Here is a 21487-nt window from a genome sequence, read left to right as displayed (position 1 = left end):
AAAAAAAAAAAGATATGCTTTTGTTAAAGAATTTGGAAAATTCAGAAAAAAGAAAAGAAGGATCCATAAATCATACAAGAATATTAATAGTATTTCCTTTCAGATAGTCAACTGGCATACAGTTTACATTCGTCATGGCATGTTTTGCTTATATATTAAATATTTGATCATATTTCTTTGCATTTTGAAATTATGGTTAGTGGCAACGTCTTCCCCATGTCATTAACATCCCGCAAAATGTAATCCTAATTGTTGAACAATATCCTCTGTTATGAGTGTATCACATGTATTTAAACACTGTTTTCATTTTGGACACTTTAATGGTTTCCAAGCTTTCCCTATTATAAATGGAATGGCAATGGCCATCCTCTTCCATTATTTTTTGTGCTTATTACTCACTGCTTCCTTGGATAAAGTCCTAGAAATGCAATTACTGGGTTAAAGGGTAAAATTGCTGCAAGGAATTTTGGTACATAGTGTTCAATTGCGCTCTCAAATGATTATACCGATTTACAACCACATCAGCACTGTACGTAGTATCTATTTTCACTCCACCATTGCCAGCATTGAATATTATCTTTAAAAAAGATATGTATCTTTAAAAAAGACACGTGTGTGTACGTTTGTGCCTGTGTCTGTGTGTATATCCCATTTTATAAGCAATAACTAGTATTTCATTATTAGTTGCATTTATTTTTCTTTTATTAAGATAGGTTAAAGTTTTCTTTATAGAAGAAACGTGTGCGTGTGTGTGTGTGTGTGTGTGCATGTGTGTGTGTGAGAATTTCTCTTCTGATCCCTCGCTCATTTTTCTATTGATGTTTAGCATTTTACCTTACCCAAGGAATTTGATGCAATTTAGAGGTAACTGAAATCATAAACTTTATTTGAGCTCCTGGAAATATCATTTCTAAACGGAGCCTCAGCAGTTACCATAAAAGGGAAAATAAAGCTAAACTATGAAAATGATGTTTACAAATCATAATTACAAAAAGCAAAAAGAAACATTATCGCTTACAGCTATTGAAACCCCATGAGCAAGGTGCATTTGCTATCACCTTGGGCATACACTGAAGGTATTTTCTTCTGTGTATGGATGCAGTTGGATTTTAGACTGAAGACAAGATTCAGAAGGGTTCCCAGGTCCCTTTCCATCACTGCTGAACAGAGGTGCAGCAGAATCCTTGCAAACAATTGCTGTGAGCTTCAGATATGATTTTCTAATTCCTCCTTGGCCCCCAAACATGGTACTTCCTCAGTCTTTTCCCCACATGGGATCATGTTGCCAATAATGTCTTTGGGATAAATTTGAATTCATCAGGCTTGAATTTAATTACATTATGTAAACTAGAAAATGTCCCCAGTAGGCTTTGAGGGAATAGCTTCTGTATGCAATTGCAACGTCCTGTTTTGTTTAAAATATTTGCATTTTGATAAATCCACTCTGACTCCAAACCCTTTTTTGATCTTTGTCAAGAATTCATTTTCATCGCATCGGCCTGAATTGACTTTTTTTTTCTTTAATAAATATTTGCAAAATGTTGCATAAGTCCTTTTCTTCTGGTCCCCTTTCCTCCCCAAATGCCTCTCCCTTTACCCTAGTTGAGGCAGGATAGTGAGAGGAGACAGACAAAAAAGCATCATGTTTATGAGTTATCCCAGGATGACAGAAGTTCGCAAATATTGATCCACTCTGAACAGAGTAATCTTACTGCATAGGGAAGAGAGACTTTCAAAGTAATCAAAAAGGGAAAGAGGGATCATTTGAAACACTACAGGGACTTCATACACGGACTCCACATATGATGTCCGTGAAACTGTTCATACGGATCCCCCACTGTAGATGTACTCATTGGCTCCAATTTTTTCATCTGCCCCCATACCCAAGCCCTTTGCCATATAACAATGGAGTTTCTGCCTCTGGAGGCCATAATATATTTCAACCCCTGCCTTATATTGGGCTTGGGTTTGTGGCCAGTTTCAATTACTAGAATGAGTACGCCATATTTGAACCTAGCTCCCTCATGCCTCTGATACCACCATGAGAAGAACCTATTCTGGCACGCCTGCTGGTCGAAGGAGAATGAGAGACGTGTGGAACAGAGACAACCCACCTTGCTTAAAACCTGCAGTGAGAAACAGAGCTGCTAAGCAATCCCAGCCTGAAGCAAACCTATCCAGCTGAGCCAAGTCTAGATTAGCTAAACCCCAGCCGATATGCAGCATGTGTCAAAAAATAAAGATAATAAGCAATTGCTGTTTTGAGTCAATGAATCCTGGGATGGTGTGTTAAACAGCAATACCAAACTAATAAAATACCCTTAGAAGCTTTACCAACTTAAAACTTACACACTGGAAGCAAAAATTAAAGTGTAAAAACTCCTCAGATGGGCAGAGAGCCAATCAGCACCCTTCATTTAGGAATGGTGATGTCCAACGTCCTCAGACTCTTGTTTACAGCCCCTGATGTGTGGCTCCCACTAGAAGCACTTCTATTTGTTGGCTTTCAAGGAAGCATTTCTCACTACAGATACCCCTTCCCCCACCCCCGCAACACACCTAGTCATTGCTCTTCAAAGCTGTGCCCAATGACTTCACTCCTTTCCTACACACAGAGATGCAAAGAGCCTGAGTGAAAGGCGGTGACGGTTGAGTTCAGAAATAAAGCAAGCCTTCCCATTTCCTATTCATCTCACAGGCATAATCTAAACATTGAAGCACTCTGTAGTCAATCAGGCAAGCTCTCACTGCCAGCTCTTGAAAGATGCAGGGAAACAATTCTGATTCAGGGCATGGCTCATGAGAAACAAAATCTACAATCACAGAAAAAAAAAGGATACATACACCTGCGTCAAATGAGGCTGAGAAATCACATCTCGTACCTTTGTATCATTTCTATTTCTCACCAGAGAAAAGAGGATCACATTGATTGATTTTATAATTTAATTAAAAATAAATTTAAAAAGCCAAATCTAAATCCTGCCATGGTCATGTTGTGACTCAGTTTTACCAAAATCAATAAGCCACTTGTGGCTAAGTGCTTTATAAACGGTCAGCAAACTCAAGGGAAAATATCATGATGAAAAGACTATTTTAATAAGACAAAAATCACTGTCTGGCACATAGTCTGGAACATTACTATATGTGGACCAGATCCTATTAATATCCCTGCTTTTCTAAGGGCAACAAACCTAGGCTGTTTTGTTAGGCAGAACTACATCTTCCCCATGGAGAACCAGGTTGGGAAAGAAGGTATTCTTTTAGCAACCCTCAGTAAGTGCTGATCTGGTGGCTGACGTGGACAGAGGCAGACCACTTTTAGCCTGGAGCAGAAAAATGAATCAGCCAGTCATAGCTGGGACAAGCCGAGGCTGGAACTGCCTAGGAATTAGCCACCTGCACACATTACCTTCTCAGCAATGACATGGCTAAGAGCATCAGTGTCATTAAGCACTGCTGGGTGTTTAAGGACAGAAACATTCCAAATGCTCTATATTCTGTGCAACAAAACTGAGCAGATTATGCAAGTCAAATCAATTTCTATCTCAGTGATCATAGGCCTCAAAGGTTTGTATTTGGAAACATATCTAAATAGCCCATGTGGAGAAATATATTTACTTTTCTCTGCTTTTTTAAAAGTGTGTGAAAAAAACACTAAAAAGGGTTGATTATTGCCTTTTTATACATTGTATGGCCCGAAGCATAATATATAGTTCATTATACTATGGATATAATAAAAAAAGGCAATTTGGATGCCTATTGTAATTAGCGAATTTATACAAGAGCTATTTCTCTGAACATTAAAAAAATTTTTTTCTGACTTTTCATTTCTACCTCAGAGAAAAAGAAAGGGGTGGGGAATTAGCATTGCCTGCCTTCTGAAAGACAGCCACGTTACATATGTAGGTTGATTTAATACATCAAAGTAAAAAATCTACGACCAAAGAATCAGTAGAATGTGAAGCACATACCCATTTAGAACTGCAAGGTTTCAGGTATCTAGATGTGTTTGTATTAGTTTCTGAGCATGGCCTTAGATTTCACAGGATTTTATATTCTGTTGAAAAGGATCTACTAACTCAATTGTTCAAAATAACGTTTTTATTCTTTTGTTTTTCCTCACTATGTATTTCTTTACACTTAGTCCAAAAATTAAATTTACATTTAAAAAAAAAGAGACTCAGAAGGCTCTAAATGTAATTTCCAGCCATTGTCTTAAGAGGCTGCCTTTTCACAAAGAACAGAGAAAGATGGAGTTATCTGTTACATTATGTGAAAGTGACTTTCAGGATTAGACTAATATATTAGTGAAGAGCACACATGCACATAGACATAGACACAACCATCTATAGAGGAAGTGAACACTTCTGGAGAATCAACACTAGTAATAACAACAAACGTATAACACTTAACCATGCGCCAGGCACTATTATAAATACTTTGCTTCTATTAACTATTTTAATCTTCCTAACAATCCTATGAGACAAGTTTCACACGTTTCAAAGGAAACGAACTGCTTAATAGAGCGCTCACGGCCAAAGTGAATGCTAGATGTAGGCCAATACTCTCTTTGCAACTTCCACCAGGGGACTCATGTCACAGTTTATAGAGTCTTTCTGACATTTCCCTCCCTTCCTCACCTACTTTAGTTTCTATTGCACAGCCTGTGTATTCTTCTGTGTCAATCTCTTCCAAATATGGATATAATATACATTTGTGTTATTTACTGATATTATTTATTTTCTGAAAAACACGAATATGTTCTTCCTTAATTTTAATTTCTTTAATTTTAAAACATGAGACTGATATCGATCTGAATTTGTTGAGTATTTACTTTTTCTTTCTAGTTAAGATACGTTAGGAACCAATACTAGTAAACACATAAAAGTCCTACTAAGGCACACAGGATCTTTCGATCGAACTAAGTCCACAGGTGCAGCAGTAGGGGCCCTAACAACATTCTGGTTGGAGTAACCCACAGGATCTCTAGGGAGGCTACTGCATTGTCCTCAAATAAACCCTTTTTTCTTCAACTTTCACTGGAGGGAACATTTTCTGGAAACTTCTCCATCAGGTGGTCAATAACAATACTCAGGTAGTAACAACCCAACAATAGCAAAACTAAAGACTTCCTGTGAGGTCCATCTAGCATGACTGGTGGCTGTTTATTTCCAAAGCTGTCATGGAAAATACCTTAGACATAAGAATCTGAAGCAATAGATTTTAGATCAACCATACTTGAGAAATTTTGAGGCAATGGCTTTAATGGGTTTCCCCAAGTTGGGATGGAGAAGCTAAGAGATTATAACAGAGAGGTAACCCAGAAGAGACAGGAAAGGTTGGCTATACCAAACCTTCCAAAAATGAAAGAAAAGGGTACAAGATAAATATGAAGTCTAGGAATAGGGTAAGTATCACTTTCGTTGAAAGACAGAGAAGGAAGAAGGAAAATAGTGGACTTCTGCAAGAGAGAAAATAAATAACTGAACCTTTCCAGGGAAAATATTGTCAGAAAGAATGGGAGGTAGAAATCTGAAGGTCCCTTGCCCATGTAGAACGGGCAGTCTCTCCACATCTAAAATAGAGACACTGCACAAAATAAACGCCAAAAATTCCTGAATTATTTCAAATCCCTCTAGACTTTATCTGGAAGCAAATCATATACAGGAAATATTAAATATATTGAAGGTTCTTCCAAGGAGTGTCCAATTCTTGAGTGCCCATACAATATGTAATATTTTGATAAAACAAATACGTTTTGTGTTTTTTTTTAATAGAAAACGCTTTGAATAACACTTCATTTACAAGTCATTTGGGGTAAGTGTTCCATGAGTCTTGTCTCTAATAATACCTCATATAAGTTCAGGCCAGAGAATGACTAAAGATTCTTTGCTGTTCTTGACGACATAAGCCAGACACCTTGAGCAAACCCTTAAGTCTTATTATTATTATGACTCCTAAACTCATAATATCAAAGGTTATAAATATCTACACAGCATGGATTTTAGAGGCTCATCCCTTTGCCAGGCAGAGAAAAGATTTTACAAGCAGACCTCTAGCCCGCAGGTCAAGATGAATCAAATAACTGATGTCCCAGCAATGGCATTTGACCCAGAAAAAAAAAAGCTAGAGCTATAAAGTGAAAGCTGAAAGGACTAAATGGGGATGGAACAACTTTCCATCAACTTTCATCACTCCTCAAACTGATGAAAATTGCCTCTATCAATAAAATAGGCACTTCACTTTCATGGCTTTTTCTGTCTCCATCCAGGGGGAAGATTCACCTGTATCATTTACCCCACACTTTTTCCTCCTTCTCTTTGATGATGAGGGACATTTCATGGCATGGAGCAAAAACTGAAGGTCTTTCATCATCTACTGCACTGTTAGCATAATTCATTCAGAGAAGACTCTGCCCTGCTTCTCATGGAGATAAATAGCTACTACTGTAAGGGCTGTGCATACGTGCCTGTCAGTTTTCAGTATCCTGGGCAATGTTCAGTGGTACCTACCACGCGGAGGGCACAATGTGGGCACCTGTCTTGATGAGGCATCAACATAAAATCTCCAAGCTTGGAAAGGAGAGAAATGATCTGTCACCTAGAGGGAACTTAGGGATCAGATAATTTAAATATGTCTTTTTTAAATAAGGAAAGAGAGGGGAAAATGGGAGCTGGGCATTGAGGAGGGCGCTGGTTGGGATGCGTGAGCACTGGGTGTTGTATGTAAGTGATGAATCACGGGAATCTACCCCCAAAACCAAGAGCACACTGTATGCACTATATGTTAGCTAAGCTAACAATAAATTATATTAAAAATAAATAAATCGGGGCGCCTGGGTGGCTCAGTCCGTAAAGAGTCAGACTTCAGCTCAGGGACTAAATGGGGACTCACTAAATGAGGACTTATGATCTCGTGGTTCATGAGTTCTAGCCCTGCATTGGGCTCTGTGCTGACAGCTTAGAGCCTGAAGCCTGCTTCAGATTCTGTCTCCCTCTCTCTGCCCCTCCCCGACTCATGCTCTGTCTCTCTCTGTCAAAAATAAATAAAAACATTAAAAAAATTAAAAAAAATAAAATAAAGTAAATAAAAAAATAAATAAATCAGGAAACTGAGGCTTGGAAAGATTGAGGTTTGTTCAAGGCCACTAGGTGACTCAAGACAAATGAGCCTCTAATTCAGGACCTTTTCGTCTAGACTCTGACAATTTTCATTTTCATACATATGGGTCGATCATCAAATTCATTTTGTATTTCCTTTTCCAGCCTCTATTTAAGTCTCTCCAGATTTACTAACTGTGGGACTATGAGCAGGATACTTAACGTCTCTGAAATTATTTCCTTATGAGTTAAAACATGTACCATAAAATACAGGATTAATATAACTCTATTCTTCTTAGGATTGTTTGGAGAACTGAATTAGACAACACTGTTAGAAAACATGGTCTATTACTTACATAGCGACTATTTGATAAAAGTTAGTATCCTACCATCACTCTTTGGATGTGGGTGATAAAATGCAGGTTATGGTATATTTGAACAGAGGATGAGAGTGAAGGTAGAACAGGAATTTGATTTAACCTGTTCACTTCATATCCTGGGATAATTCATTGTCCTACCTGAAAATACATTATGCAGTTATAATTGCATTCAGACTTACAGAAACACGACTTAGTTAAAATATCTATGCCTCAACTGCATGTCCAACTCAGCCCTGATCCTCACACTGCTGTTTTGCTTGATTTACATGCTTAGTAACTGATCATTATTCTTTCTGATCTTCGGCCCAATATTTCAAGACCAGCCTAGGAGGGGAATGCCATATCCCATTCGTAAGTTACATTTAGGGACACTCGTGTATTGTGATACTCTGGTTGTAAGAAGTGGGTTTCTGAAACAACCTGACAAATGAAGGACCTGGATAGGTAGCGAACAAACCATTAACACGAAGTTGAATGGGTAAGTTTCATTTAATCAAGGCTTCTATTAAATGATATTCAAAATTGAGCTCTTCCGGAGAGTGTCAAACATTCCATGGGAACAGTGGAGAGAGAAGAACCTGAAAAGAGACCTTCCCCCAAAAGTATCCAAGTAGGAGAAAGCAAAGAGCACCTTTTCCAAAGAAGACACTTAGATATTGCCACACAGCAGCATTTGGCAAAATGCTTTTCAGAGAGTGCTGTGCGTAGACTATCCATCTTGAGCATAAATTGAAAAACTCATCCTCAAATATCTCAGATGCTCTAACAGCACAGTTTGATGTATAAGTCCTGAGCTTTGGGAAAATCCAGCTGTATCATTTTACTCTGAACCAGCAGTTCCTCCCACCTTGCTCCCACAGCATCAGGCTTCTCATCTGGCTTTTCTGAATCCAAAAGGGGCACCATTACAGAAACACAAAGACCCCTGCTAAAATATGCTATTCAGTAAAACAAGTGAAATAAAATAAATAAAATAAAATAAAATAAAATAAAATAAAATAAAATAGCAGCACTGGAAAAAGCTAGCTGATCTCCTCCCTTACTATTTATTTAAATAAGACAATATTCAGAAGCTTACAATATGGCTGCAGAAAGTTAAGCTTTTCCTAAAATTTCTTGATTGACACCCACTTCCTATGACCAGACTAAAAATACAGCATGTAAGCAAGCCTTCCAGAAAGAAAGTTGTGGCATTGATTTTTTTTTTCCCCCTCCATTCCTCTTTTTCTATCAGACTTCATAGACCACAGTACGGTGTTATCAGCATGGCCAGACTAATTCAGCAGGCAGTCAGGTTCTCCCATACACACGCTTATCAGTCTCCTGTAAGAACTTTGTCATTTAGTGAACTATGGGTATTAGAACTGAGTTACTGGGAGTAAATTCTGCCAAAAATAGAACTTTAAAAATCAACCTATAGAGAAGAAGAATGTTATTATGGCTTCAAAATCCATACATTTAAAAGGAAATTATAATCAACCATACGATGGATATTCTTAAAAATGTAATTGTGCTTTCCTAGCCAACTCTCAGCATGGGCTACTTACTTATTACCTAAAGATCTACCTATTGGTGTCACATTTCTTAACACCAGCATAATCATATTAACCATTTTGTTGCCACCTGGAGTTTCTAAGGTGATGCCACCTCTATTCTGTATCGCTTAAATAAGGGACCAGGGTGGTGGAGAGTGAGTTCCTACTTCACGCATGAAGTTTAACAGGGCCCCAAACATCTCAGGAGTCAAGATACAAGGTATTTTTTTTTAAATCAAAGTTAATGCAAAAAAAAAAGCCATAATGAAGAAAATACAAAAATTTTAAATAAAGACATAAACAGGCTTCCTCATTTTGCCACTTGCCTTAGGCCCCAATATGGCTCCACATGGCACTGTCACTGATTGTAATCGTTATTTAAAACTTCCACACTTTGTTCATCATGGGTTCTTTTGCATTTTAATTTTGAAAGATATTCCACTACAATCTCAATATATCTCGATTACTGAGTTTTTGGCAATCCCTGAAATTCTCTGACCGAGGCAAATGCCTCACTCAGCTCACCCTCGTCTGCCCTGAAGGAGCTGCACAGGCAGGCTGGATGCTACAGGAGTTAGCTGTGTGTGGTACCACCGCTGACCCGAGAGAGTCGAGTTGTGGAAAATGAGGGTCAGAGCAATTTAATAACTCGCCCAAATCACCGAACTATTTAAGAGGGCAGCTAGCATGTGACGCCCGGTCTGGGTCCCGCCTGAGCCCTACATTTAACCACTCTGCTGCACTGTTTCTCCCTTTTCTTAGGGTGATCACAACATAACAACAAATTCAATTCGACAAACACCTAGTAAGCACCTACCCATACATTATGGCGCTTTGCCAACCATTTAAACACAAATAGGACGCATGTCTTGCTTCAGTGTAGTCAGGGCCTGATGAAGCACACACAAATCTACTTGACTATTATGGGTGACAATTGCCTCTTCCCCCTGCCTAGCCTCCACTCACATAAAAGGAACCTAAAAGTACTTCATTTGCATAGGGGCTTACCCTCCATGTGCGGAAGGGATGGAGCAAAGCACAGAGCTTGGAGCATACCATCTGTCTCAAGTGTCGGTACTTGACGATATTTTTTTTACATGCGACTTTATTTCATCTTCATAAAATCTTCGTGGATATTCATGTCTTTATTATTCTAACAAAGAATTTGGCCAAGATTCATAATCTACTCAACATTGCAAACATACATGACAGAAAGGGGATTTGAACTCCACTCTTTCTGGCTTCCCTTTTCTATAATTCTTGACGGAGAACTTTCTATAAGCTGTCCCAAGTGCTACGTGTGGCCCCACTGACTATGCTAGGAAGGACAGGGCACTGTGTCCCAAGCACGGTGTGCCACTTAATGACCTGACCAGAAATGTTTTTGACAATCTTAGTTCAAGAAAGCCAAGAACAGCTTGAGAGAACAGTACTTCTCTAGGGAAGTCAGGCTTTTGTGTGTGTGTGTGTGTGTGTGTGTGCGTGTGTGTGTGTGTGTGAGTGTGAGTGTGTGTGTGTGTGTGTGTGTGTGTTTAATCTTCATTGTTTGCTTTGGCATATTTTGGATTTTAAACATATACAATTCACAGCAAATGGGATATAGCGCCTCCAGCAAGAATTATTCAAAAGGCTTTAATCAGAAATTTTGCTCTCATTCCCACTGCCCTGAAACCACATAGCCCATCTTCACCAGTGCATTATCTCTGAATCAATCTATGCAGGGCCATCAGTGAGAAAAACAACTTTGCAATACCTCCCATTGTGCAAAAACTAGGATCTGAAACAGTATAGCAACAGTACTGACAGAATAATAAGGCCATTTATACTTTTCTATTTGGTAACTCATAAAACCAAGTTGCATCTAGGTAATTTTTTCAGCATTAAGCTTTGCCCTGTCTGTGGACATATGCTAATGAATGAAATGAAATGATTATTATTTTTTGTATAAATGAACCTTATCTTTTAAACCAGAAACAAATTCCCAAGCTAAATCTCCAAATATATTTTCCCAAGCCCCTATGAAGTGGTTCACTATGTTCTTTTAGGAATTGTGCTACCCAAAAGAAAAGAAGAATAAACGAAAGAGAAAATTTTACATTTATTTAAACCTAATAATAAAACATAGTGGACTGAACACGTGTTTACCTTCATTCTTGCCTGAAACCGTACAACTTCAATGACAGCAAAGAATAAGAAAAGTATTAATCCATAAAGGCAAAGAAATAAGACGGGGAATGACGGTATACAAGTGATGACAGCTCATTTTGGAAGATAGGGAATGGAGAGGAAAAGTACATGATGTAGCAAAGTAGGAGAAAGTGAAACTAAGTGTCCAGAGAAGATAGTGATGAGAGAACAGCTTGTTGAACTTTCAGAATCCTCAAAAGGCTCAGGAGGAGTGAGGTACCTCCAAAGATGTGGGTGCAACCAGACGGGCACTCCTCTTCGACCTTTGGCAGAAGAAAGGAGACTTCAAAGACTCACTAAATGGGGACAGGAGGCACAGAGAAGGGAGGTGGTGAGAAGCTAAAATAAAAACAGAAGTATTCAGTGCAAATGAAAACTAATTGGGAGTAGGTATTACTTCCCCCCCCCCCCTCAGCCCCTGCTCATTATCCAGACACTAATATCCACCACAACACCGACCACACATATTCTGTCCTGCAGGACGTTAGAAGCTCCTTCACGGGAGAAACAGAAAGATCCCAGAAAAATGACATTCAGATGCTGACATTTTGGAAGCTGCCAAGAAAAAGCTAGCCCATCACCCTAGGGAAGGTTACCAGCCCACAGACTCTGCCATCAACTTTTTAACACCTTATTTTTAAATATGAATGAACAGAAAAGATCACCACATATTTGGAGAAAGCCTCCATCCATCGTGAAAAGCAGAGACCAAGATAACTAAAGATAAAATTGAAAGAAAGAGAGACAATGCCAAGGGCAGAAGAGGTATCTCTTTTTTAAAAGAACAATAGTTAATAACCTCAGAGAAGTAGGAGTTAGTATCATACCCATAAAAAAAAGGAGGAGTCCATGAAAAGGAGCAATCAGATAAGAAGAGCTCTAGGAAATTAAAATCATGATAGGAATAATCAAATATTCAACAGAAGCATTAGAAGGTAAAGTTAAGGATATCTTCCAAAGAGTAGAAATAAAAAGACAATTAGCTGGAAAGTGAGAGAGAAATGATAACAAAATTAGAGAACTGATTTACATAAGGTTATATCTGCCTAATGGGAGATCCACAAATAAAACTAAGGACAGCAAATTAGCAAAAAAACAAAAAACAAAACAAAACAAAAAAACAAAAAACAAAAAATAAAAACACCTACATAGAAGGACATGTGTCCAGATACATAGGGGCCAAGTAAAATAAATGAAAAAGAAGAAACAAGATCCTCACGAAAGCCTATCACATAAGCACAAGGCTAGAATAAAATTATTTTTTGAGACACAAAGTTTTCCAACGAATAACCCTTCCCTACTTTTTCTCTCCATTGCAGGAGGCATTTCAATTCTAAGGAGTCAGTGATCACACTAGAGAAAACACAGAATCAAGGAAACAGGAATCAGTGATGCATCACACGCTAAAAGTTTGGGGCTTTCCAAGGTGATGGCCAATGGGATATTTTGACTAAACAGCCACATAGAGGGGGTCCAGGGTGCTACTGATTTAAATTAGGACAGGAAGTCCCCAGGGTATCAAGAAAGAGAAATTTAAAAAGAATGGATCAAATAGAGTATCTGACAGACTATCCCATGTGTTATTGAAAGGCATGGGGAAAAGTACCCCTAATGCCCCGAGCAAGGGCAAAATTAGAACAATGTTTAGCTCCTAGAAAAACAAAAAGAAATAGTACAATAAAGTAAAAGTAATTATAGTCCATTACTTGGCTTCACCATGACCAGTACGTACACAGGCATAATAAAGGAAACACAAATGCTGATTTAATTAAATCCATAATACAATTATCTTTGGAGTATGGGGGGAGGGTTGTGTGCCACACACATTCCAATTTAGGAATTCAAGACATACTAAAATAACAAATCAACCAAAAGCAATAAACTCCCGGTATCAGTATAAATAAAAAGTAAAATCCAGAAGAATGATGTAGGAGAACTGAAAGTGGTAGATTCTGGTGACCAGGACGTGGGATTGGGGAGAAAAAGGGCAGAATGTTGGTCTTGTTGTTCCTCAAAATCTTCAAGCACTGCCTGACTTTCAAACCAGGGGCATGTGCTCATTTGTTAAATATATAAATTAAAAAAACATGCCTCTTAACTGCAATGCTACAAATAAAGCTCCCTGAAGAATAAAGGTAGACATCACTGATTTATATGGTGAGAAAGCAGACTTATTTGCCTATCTTTCGAAAATTCTGGATTTGCATGCTTATGTTAAAAGAAAGGAATAAGGCAAAACAAAATTAAATTAATTGCTAAACAAAAGACCCCAAATGCTTAAAATATTTAGCAGGATTATTGTATTTTTATTGCATTTATCACACATACTGTAACAAAGTTTTGGACATAATTAATGAATATTTTATAACCTTCATGTAGATAGATGACTTCTTGGCGTCTGTTAATTTGTCAATGTTGTCAGATTGTGGCAAGAGGATAGGTTAAAGGGACTCAAAGTTCTTCAATAGGAGATTGATTAAATACAGTCAGATCTTAAAATGAAACATTTTGAAAGTTGTTACCAGGCTGTGATAGATCTATATGAAAAGATCTCCAGTAAGTATTAAGGAAATGATCAAGATGTAGAAAACAGCATGTATTCTGGTTCCTTTTGTGTGCACATACACACACACAAACACACACACTTGAGTATTTATGCCTGTGGATACACAGACTGATTTAAGGAGGCCTCCGATTATACTGCTAACAGCACTGGCCTCTCAGGAAGAAATCACAGGGGAAGATACATATTTTATTCAGAAATCTTTAATACTCTGATTTTTTTAAACCTTATTCATATATGGTTCGTTTCAATAGGAAAATGGTTAAGAAAGATAAATAAAATATCAATTCTCACCATGCTACTGTTAAAATAAATAATTTTGAAGAAAAACGGAAAGATCGATCAAGTTACAAAGAGGAAAAGGAATTATGATCATACATGTGTAAAACTAATACAGAGAGTTATCTTTTGGTTATGACATTTGGAATGATTGCTCTTTCTTTCTTGTAATTTTTTTGAAGTTTACAAATTTTCTACAGTTTTCTTCATTACTTGAAAAATGAAAAAATATTAAAAAGAAAAAGAAGAAAGAGGAGAACATGCTATTCCTTTATCAATTCTCTAGAGCAGAGAAGATGTGCAGCCAGAACGTAGCTTTTCTGGGAGGGAAGCGTGAGCATCTGGGTATTACATTTGCAGACGGACTTCATACAAAGCATATGGTAGATTTTCTCAAGGAAAATTGTTGCTGTAGAGGCACGAGTTGCTATTTAAACCTTGGCAGACTAGGTCTTTTTTATGCTTGACTTTTCTCTCTCCAATATGTGAACTAGGCATCTGTTCAGCTTTTCTTAAGGAGTCCCCCATTATCAAAATTAATTTTTTCTCCTCTGTAGAGACTATAAATCACGGAATGTAAAACTGGGATAGCCTGGATGGGTGAGGGTGTAGGGATAATTTTTTAACTTGTCCTTTAGGCTTATTTATTTTTTCCTTTCTGTTTCCTAAGTTGCCAGATATGTTAAAACAAGGGCTAAGGAAAACAAAACAAAACGGAACACCATAAAGCTAATATGAAGATATTCACAGAACCAGTGGCACGTGAGGCAAGAACGCACAGCACTGTTTCAGAATAACAAGGAACTTCATTCTCAATTTACCAGAGGTTACGGTTCTAAAAATCACAAGTACTTTTCACGGAAAGTAAATGCCTTTATAAAGGTCAACACATCATTTATCAGATTTATTGCATGTTTTCTGTCTTTTTCTTAAGCATGTCAAAGGAACACAATAGAAGGTGTGCGCCTTTTTTTTTTTTTTTTTTTTTTTTGTCTTTTCTTCAACAAGGTTCGGTGCAGCAAGTGCTTTGCTTCCAGCTCAGCAAGTTGTGTTGATCTCATGTAGGTCCATTTTCAACAATAAGGAAACATTTCTTCAGTGGCTCAAGCTAAAAACCAGACGTGAAGTGTGCAGTGGTATATGAGAGACAGGAGAGTGACAAACATTTATCCATGAGAAACTGACAAATGTGGGACCTATTGCAGAAATGTCTTTGCTACGGATAATTGGCCTCTTACATGTAAGGTTTTCAGTTGAAAGCTTTAAGAGAAACTCCCTTCCCCAAAGAAGAAACCTGGCTCCTTCAACTTCCTATCCTGCTTTGGGGACAAAAACCTGGAACTCAGCCAGGGCTTACAGTCCCCGACCCCCACCCCCCACCGCCCCGCCCACCCACCCCAAGGGATATTTTACAAAACATTAGCAACTCTAATGGTTTTCATTATTAAATGATTTCTAACATTACGCATCGGAATGGAAACTAAAGCAAAGTTGAGAAAGCTTATGTATTAATGCATTTTTAAATTTAAACAACTTTGGGGCGCCTGGGTGGCGCAGTCGGTTAAGCGGCCGACTTCAGCCAGGTCACGATCTCGCGGTCCGTGAGTTCGAGCCCCGCGTCAGGCTCTGGGCTGATGGCTTGGAGCCTGTTTCCGATTCTGTGTCTCCCTCTCTCTCTGCCCCTCCCCCATTCATGCTCTGTCTCTCTCTGTCCCAAAAATAAATAAATGTTGAAAAAAAAATTTTAATTTAAACAACTTTAATCATTTTCCTATTCTCTTTGGCCTTTTCTGCAAAAGATGTTTGATAAATCAAAAGTTTTAAGTAATTAGCTTCCCTGGGGCCTTATATTTTCATATAAGGAATGTAAAATGATGTCTCTCTTGACTTTAACATTCAATCACTAAGATGTGATGCTTTTCTGTCTGGAGAGCACTTTGCACCCTCCACTAAAAGATAGGGAGATTTAAGAAGTCAAGGCAACCACGCCCTGCCTCTAGGTAAAGAAATGTTCGCCAAGAGAAGCGGTTGACATATTTCAGCCCTCCAGTCAAATCTGGCCAGCCACTGTTGTTGTAGATAACACTTTATGGGAACACAGCCACACCTATTGGTTTGCTTAGTACCTGTGGCTGCTCCCCAGCCACAGCAGCACAGTGAGTACTTGCCCAAACACCATCTGGCAGGCAAAGCCTCAAATATTCACTAACTGGCCCTTCATGGAAAAAGTCTGCTGATACCTGGTCTGGAAAATCGCTGAGTTGCTGAGGACATTCTGTGAAGTGGGGGGACCTGAGAGAGGTGCCCGTGTCCACGTGAGAAATACAGGAGGACACACACAGCCGAAGGGCAGGCTCCACACCTACCTCAGCCACTACTCAAGACTGGACCCTCCTCTCCCTCCAGTTGTGCAAAACCTGATATTCAAATCCCTTAGATTAAATGACACGCTTTCATCAGGAACATGCAGCTCTTCGGCACCAAATGCATTAAAAAATGCTCTAAATTTTCCTTGTTTTGTACATTTTAATTAATCTCTGACTTTTGGGTTAGACGCTGACCTTTTTGAGAATATGACTGAGCTATGGACCCTCCCCAGGGAAATGTGTTTGCCTAACTCAAACAACATTTTACATTCAATTTTCTTTTCTGGGGCGGAGGGGGGTGCGGTTCACATTAGGCTAAGATTTTACAACAGATAGCAACCATAGTTTCTAAATGAGATAATTTGTACAATATTCTCACCATAAAGGTCAAGATTTCTATATAGGATTGAATACCAATGTGACATAGCAGAAAGAATACCAGATGAGGAGCCAAAAGAACAAGTTTATGCACTGTCTTCTCTACTAACTAGACACATGACAGGTCACTGAAGCTCTCTGTGCTTTTGGATCCTCATTTAGTAAATAGTGAAATTAATAAATGCCCTGTCTACTCCACAGGCTGTGATAAGAATGAAATGAGGTAATGTGTAAGAGATTTTACAAACCACACAGCTCTTCCCACTTGAGTGGTGAGGGATTTTGACAACCCATTTCATAGGGGTTAACAAAGAACCTTAGACACTTTGGATTCAAAGTGTGATCCTCAGGCCAGCAGCAAAGATACCACTTGGAAGCTCGTTAGAAGTGCAGGTGCCCAGGCCTCCCTATGGACTTCTCTGAATAAATCAGAATCTACACTTACACAAGATTTCCGGGTGATTTGTGTGCCTCTTAAAGCCTGTGGAACATTGCCATGGAAAAATCTCTCTACAGCGTATCAATCACTGCATAAGGCTGATCTCCTTCAGATAAAGAAACTGAGGGCTACAGAAATCACAACACATGCTGAGGTTTTGCCTAAGTCAAGTTGCAAAGTGATGGGAGCATAACGGATATTCAATTTGAGAAATGTTTTCAAAATAATTTTGTGTCCACAGTGCTCACCGCCTAGCAAAAGATAGACACATCATTAAAGAAACACAGCAGGCTGTGGGAAGCTTAAAAACAGCTTGACCAGGTTGCTGAAATCCAAAAAGAGTTTCCATCTATTATTATAAGGTCATGGAACCACTGGCAGAACAAGTCACTGATTTCTAGATCTTTTAATCTTCAAATTCTGTCACATGGGAAGTAGCATGTCTACTCCCCTGTAATATCTCATTGGGATGGAGTAAAATCAGTCATGAAAATTCTATAGGCTTTTTTGGTCACTGTCCCAAGCACTGAGCAGTTAGTCTTAGAAAATAACAAGACCGATGACATGACATGGAAGAAGACGTGGAGAGAGGAACAAAGAATAACTGGGGATATTTTCAAAAGCACACACATACAAAACAACAGAAAACGCTGATTATATAACCAAGAAAAACAATGCAAAGAGTACATATGGGGAAGACTGTTTCTTTGGCTGACAGAGGAAGCCCCCCATCTCCCCTTTCCCGTTCTCTACCTTGAGGTGCAACCGGCCAGATTAGGGAAGCAGGAGTGTGGGGATGAGAGGTAAGTGAGACAAAATGGGAAATTTTAAACCAGAGCTAAAACTGGGAGAAGAGAGTGCAGTTTAGACTACTGGGAAGTTCTGCTCTAATAAGGCCAGTGGATACCCCTGAGGCATCTCTTTTCTGGAGAGCTAGAGGGGCCAGACTGCCACTCAGAGGATAGAAAAGAGTGGATGGAGATTGAGAGGTTGCAGGTGAGGCTTAAAGGAAAGAATGACCTCTAGGTTGTCCCGCTCAGACCACCACACCGAGGGAGCAAAGGGATTCCGAGCGGAAGCCATACCCAGGGGTACAGTTGTATACTTAGAAACCAGGCTAACGCATTTCCTTATTATTATTATTTTTTTAATCTCTCAGGACTCTGAGCATGGTAGAATAGAATGGAAGGGAGAATAACCCATGTGTAATGATCACATTTAAAAAAAGTGATCACCTGTGAAGCTGTTACTGCTGCTCACTCCGGAATGTCAAAGAAAAGGGCAAAGAGTTCGGCATCCCAGAAGCCTGTATTTGAACCCAGTTCCGCCACTTGCCATTACTGTGTGATCTTACCTACCCCGGTTTGTCTGAGCTTCCTCTGAAGACTAGGAAATTATTGTCTCGTATCACATAATGTCACGGTAACTAAGTGAAATAGTGACTATGAAACAGGGACAAATTGTGAGTGCCCCCAACACACGCATTCCTTCCTTTTCAGGTTTTTATTAAGGCTCGGTTTGTTAGTCCATACTCTCTGAGTCTGTATCCATCGTGTGTTGAGTATTGTATCCAACAGTTTGTTTACGATTCTAACTTAAAACAAAAAGTGCAAAAAACAAAGAATCTGATGATTCAGTTTAAGCGTTCCAGCCCTGGTTGTCCTCAGCTCACCCTTCAGGTTTAGTGATCTAACGACAGTATTAGCCTGCTCTAAGATCACCCAGTGTGAATGGAAAAGCCATCACAGTCTTTCATGTAATTATGTACACAGTTGCTCTAGGCCTCAGGGGCCCCATTGGCCCTCTAATAACAGAGAAGTCTGGAAAGTCTGCACCGCCCCAAATTACAGCAGTGACAGGCTATGGACTCACCCTGGTAACAGATGGTTTTATTAGTGGCCACGGCCAGATACTTGGCTGAGGGTGGAGCACATGGCCATTAGCGTCTGTTCCACTTTGGTGGAGTAGTAGCTGTGTGCACAAGGAAAGCTAGGGCTGAAAATAATTGACAGTGAGTGAGATAATGCCCTCTTGATGTCACCCGGGGAAAAAATAAGCTGCAAGAAATTAAGAAAAAAACAATTTCCCTGGGCTCCTTAAACAGGAAAGATAAGCTGCAATAATTGCGTTATTTCCATGGAAGAGGAGTATCAGGACGTCTCCTGGTTGGGGTGGGGGGGAAATAAAGCTGGGAACAAGATGTCTACAGGTGCCTGACATTCAGTGAATGTGTGGGGAGAAATTCTGACTCCGGCTACTCGGCAAATTTAAAACAACAACAGCCCCAAAACCTTTGCCCCTCTACCACTGCCTCAAATTATATGCACTCAAATAAAGTGAAGGGACGACTATCAAACAGTATGCAAGAGAAAGACTTTCTCCATCTTCTACGGCAAGAAGAAAATATTCTTTTTTAAAAGGAATATAAATATTAATATTTAAGACCTGGACTACAAAAGGTAGATAGCTATGAAGATAAGCATAAGTATTTAAGACATACATTTGAAAGATCTCGCGGTCTATCCCCATTCAGCCACATGTAAATAGATTTAGAGCAGTCACAGCAGTAGCAGAGCCCAGGTGGTACTCAGTTTCCTTTCCCACTTGGCATCTGGATGTAAATACTGTGATTAGGGGTGTGTGTGTGTGTGTGTGTGTGTGTGTGTGTGTGTGTGTATGTGTGTGCGCACGTGCACGCGTGTGTTTTAATCAAGTTCTGGTAGATTTCCCTAGTCTTTTGGAGATTTTATACAGGGTCAGAATGTATTAGAGAACTTTGCTGCAATGAAATCTCTCTATCCATCTTAGTTTTCTATTGCTGTGTGACAAATTACTACAAAGTAAGCAGCTTAAAACGACACAAATTCATTATCTCACAGTTACATGGGTAGGACTCCAAGCATAGCTTAGCTGGTGCCTCTGGCTCATGGCCTCACTGGGCTGAAATCAAGACATTGGCTAGACCAGCTATCTACTCTGAGGCTCAGGACTCTCTTCCCAGCCCGCAGGTGGTTGGCAGAATTCATTTCCCGAGATCTATAAAACCGAGGTCTGCATTTTCTTGCTAGCTTTAGGTGAGGGTCCACTCTCAGCTCCTAAAGTCCATCCTCCTGTCCTTAGCCATGGCGCTCTCCTCTTAAAACCTGGTAGCACACTCCTTCAAGACTCATAGGGGAACATCTCCAGCAACTTGTCTTTTTGAATGGCTCATCCAATTAGGTCTGACCCACCCAGTATAATCTCCTATACGATTAACTCAAAATCAACTAATTGGAGACTTTAATTACGTGTGTAGAATTCCTCACCCACGTCAACTAATCATGGGTGTGACATTTCATCACATTCACAGGTTCTGCTACCACTGAAGGGGAGGAGATCACACATGGTATGCACACGAGGAGGTGGGGATCTTGGGAGCTATTTTGAATTCTGTGATAAACTGTTTTTTTCATTGAGGTAATATTTACATAACACAAAATCAACCATTTTAGAGTGCAGTTCAGTGGAATTTAGTACACTCACAATGTTGTGTAATGATTACCCATATCTAGTTCCAAAATATTGTCACCATGCCAAAGGGAAACCTCATACCCACTGAGCAGTTTCTCCCCATTACCCACTCTGTTTGGCCTCTGTAAACCCTACTCTTTTGAGTCTCCAGGGATTTAGTTATTCTGGATATTTTACACGAGTGGAATCATGCAGTATGTGACCCTTTGTGCCTGGTTTCTCACAGTTGATGGACATTTGGGTTCTTTCCCCCTTTTGGTGGTTGGGAATAGTGCTACAGTGAACATTCCTATACAAGTTTTTTAAACATCTATTATCAGTTCTTTTGAGTATATAACTTGGAGTGGAATTTCTGGATCATACAGTGATTAGCAAATTATTTTCCACAGTGGCTGTATCAACGTACATTTCTCCAAGCAATATGTGAGTGTTCCAATGTCTGTACACACTCAGCAACACTCCTTATTTCAGGTGGTGGTGGTGGTGTTTTAATTACAGCCACTCCAGTGGGGGCAAAGTGAAATATCATTGTGGTTGTGATTTGCCTTTCCCTAATGACTAACAACGTTGACATATTTTCATGTGCTTTCGGCCATTTTTATAACCTTTTTAGAGAAGTGTGTGGAGATTCAGTTGGGTTGTTTACCTTTTAGTTATTGACTTGTAAGAGTTCCTTATATGCAAGTTACTAGATCCTTATCAGATACATGGTTTGCAGATATTTTCTCCCATTCAGTAGGTAGTCTTTTG

At 39.2% G+C, this 21487-nt stretch overlaps 1 protein-coding gene across 1 annotated transcript in view; it reads right to left on the bottom strand.

Moving 5' to 3' along the window:
• Positions 1-21487, bottom strand: part of ZNF385D (zinc finger protein 385D) — a 901583-nt gene that overhangs the window by 327356 nt on the left and 552740 nt on the right. The gene's annotated exons all lie outside the window — the stretch shown is intronic.

Source organism: Herpailurus yagouaroundi, unplaced genomic scaffold (assembly GCF_014898765.1).
Source record: "Herpailurus yagouaroundi ecotype Mexico unplaced genomic scaffold, PumYag 159, whole genome shotgun sequence".
In the NCBI taxonomy this organism is placed as follows: Eukaryota; Metazoa; Chordata; class Mammalia; order Carnivora; family Felidae; genus Herpailurus; species Herpailurus yagouaroundi.
Note: the sequence above shows the minus strand (reverse complement) of the source record. Positions and strands in the feature narration are given on the sequence as shown.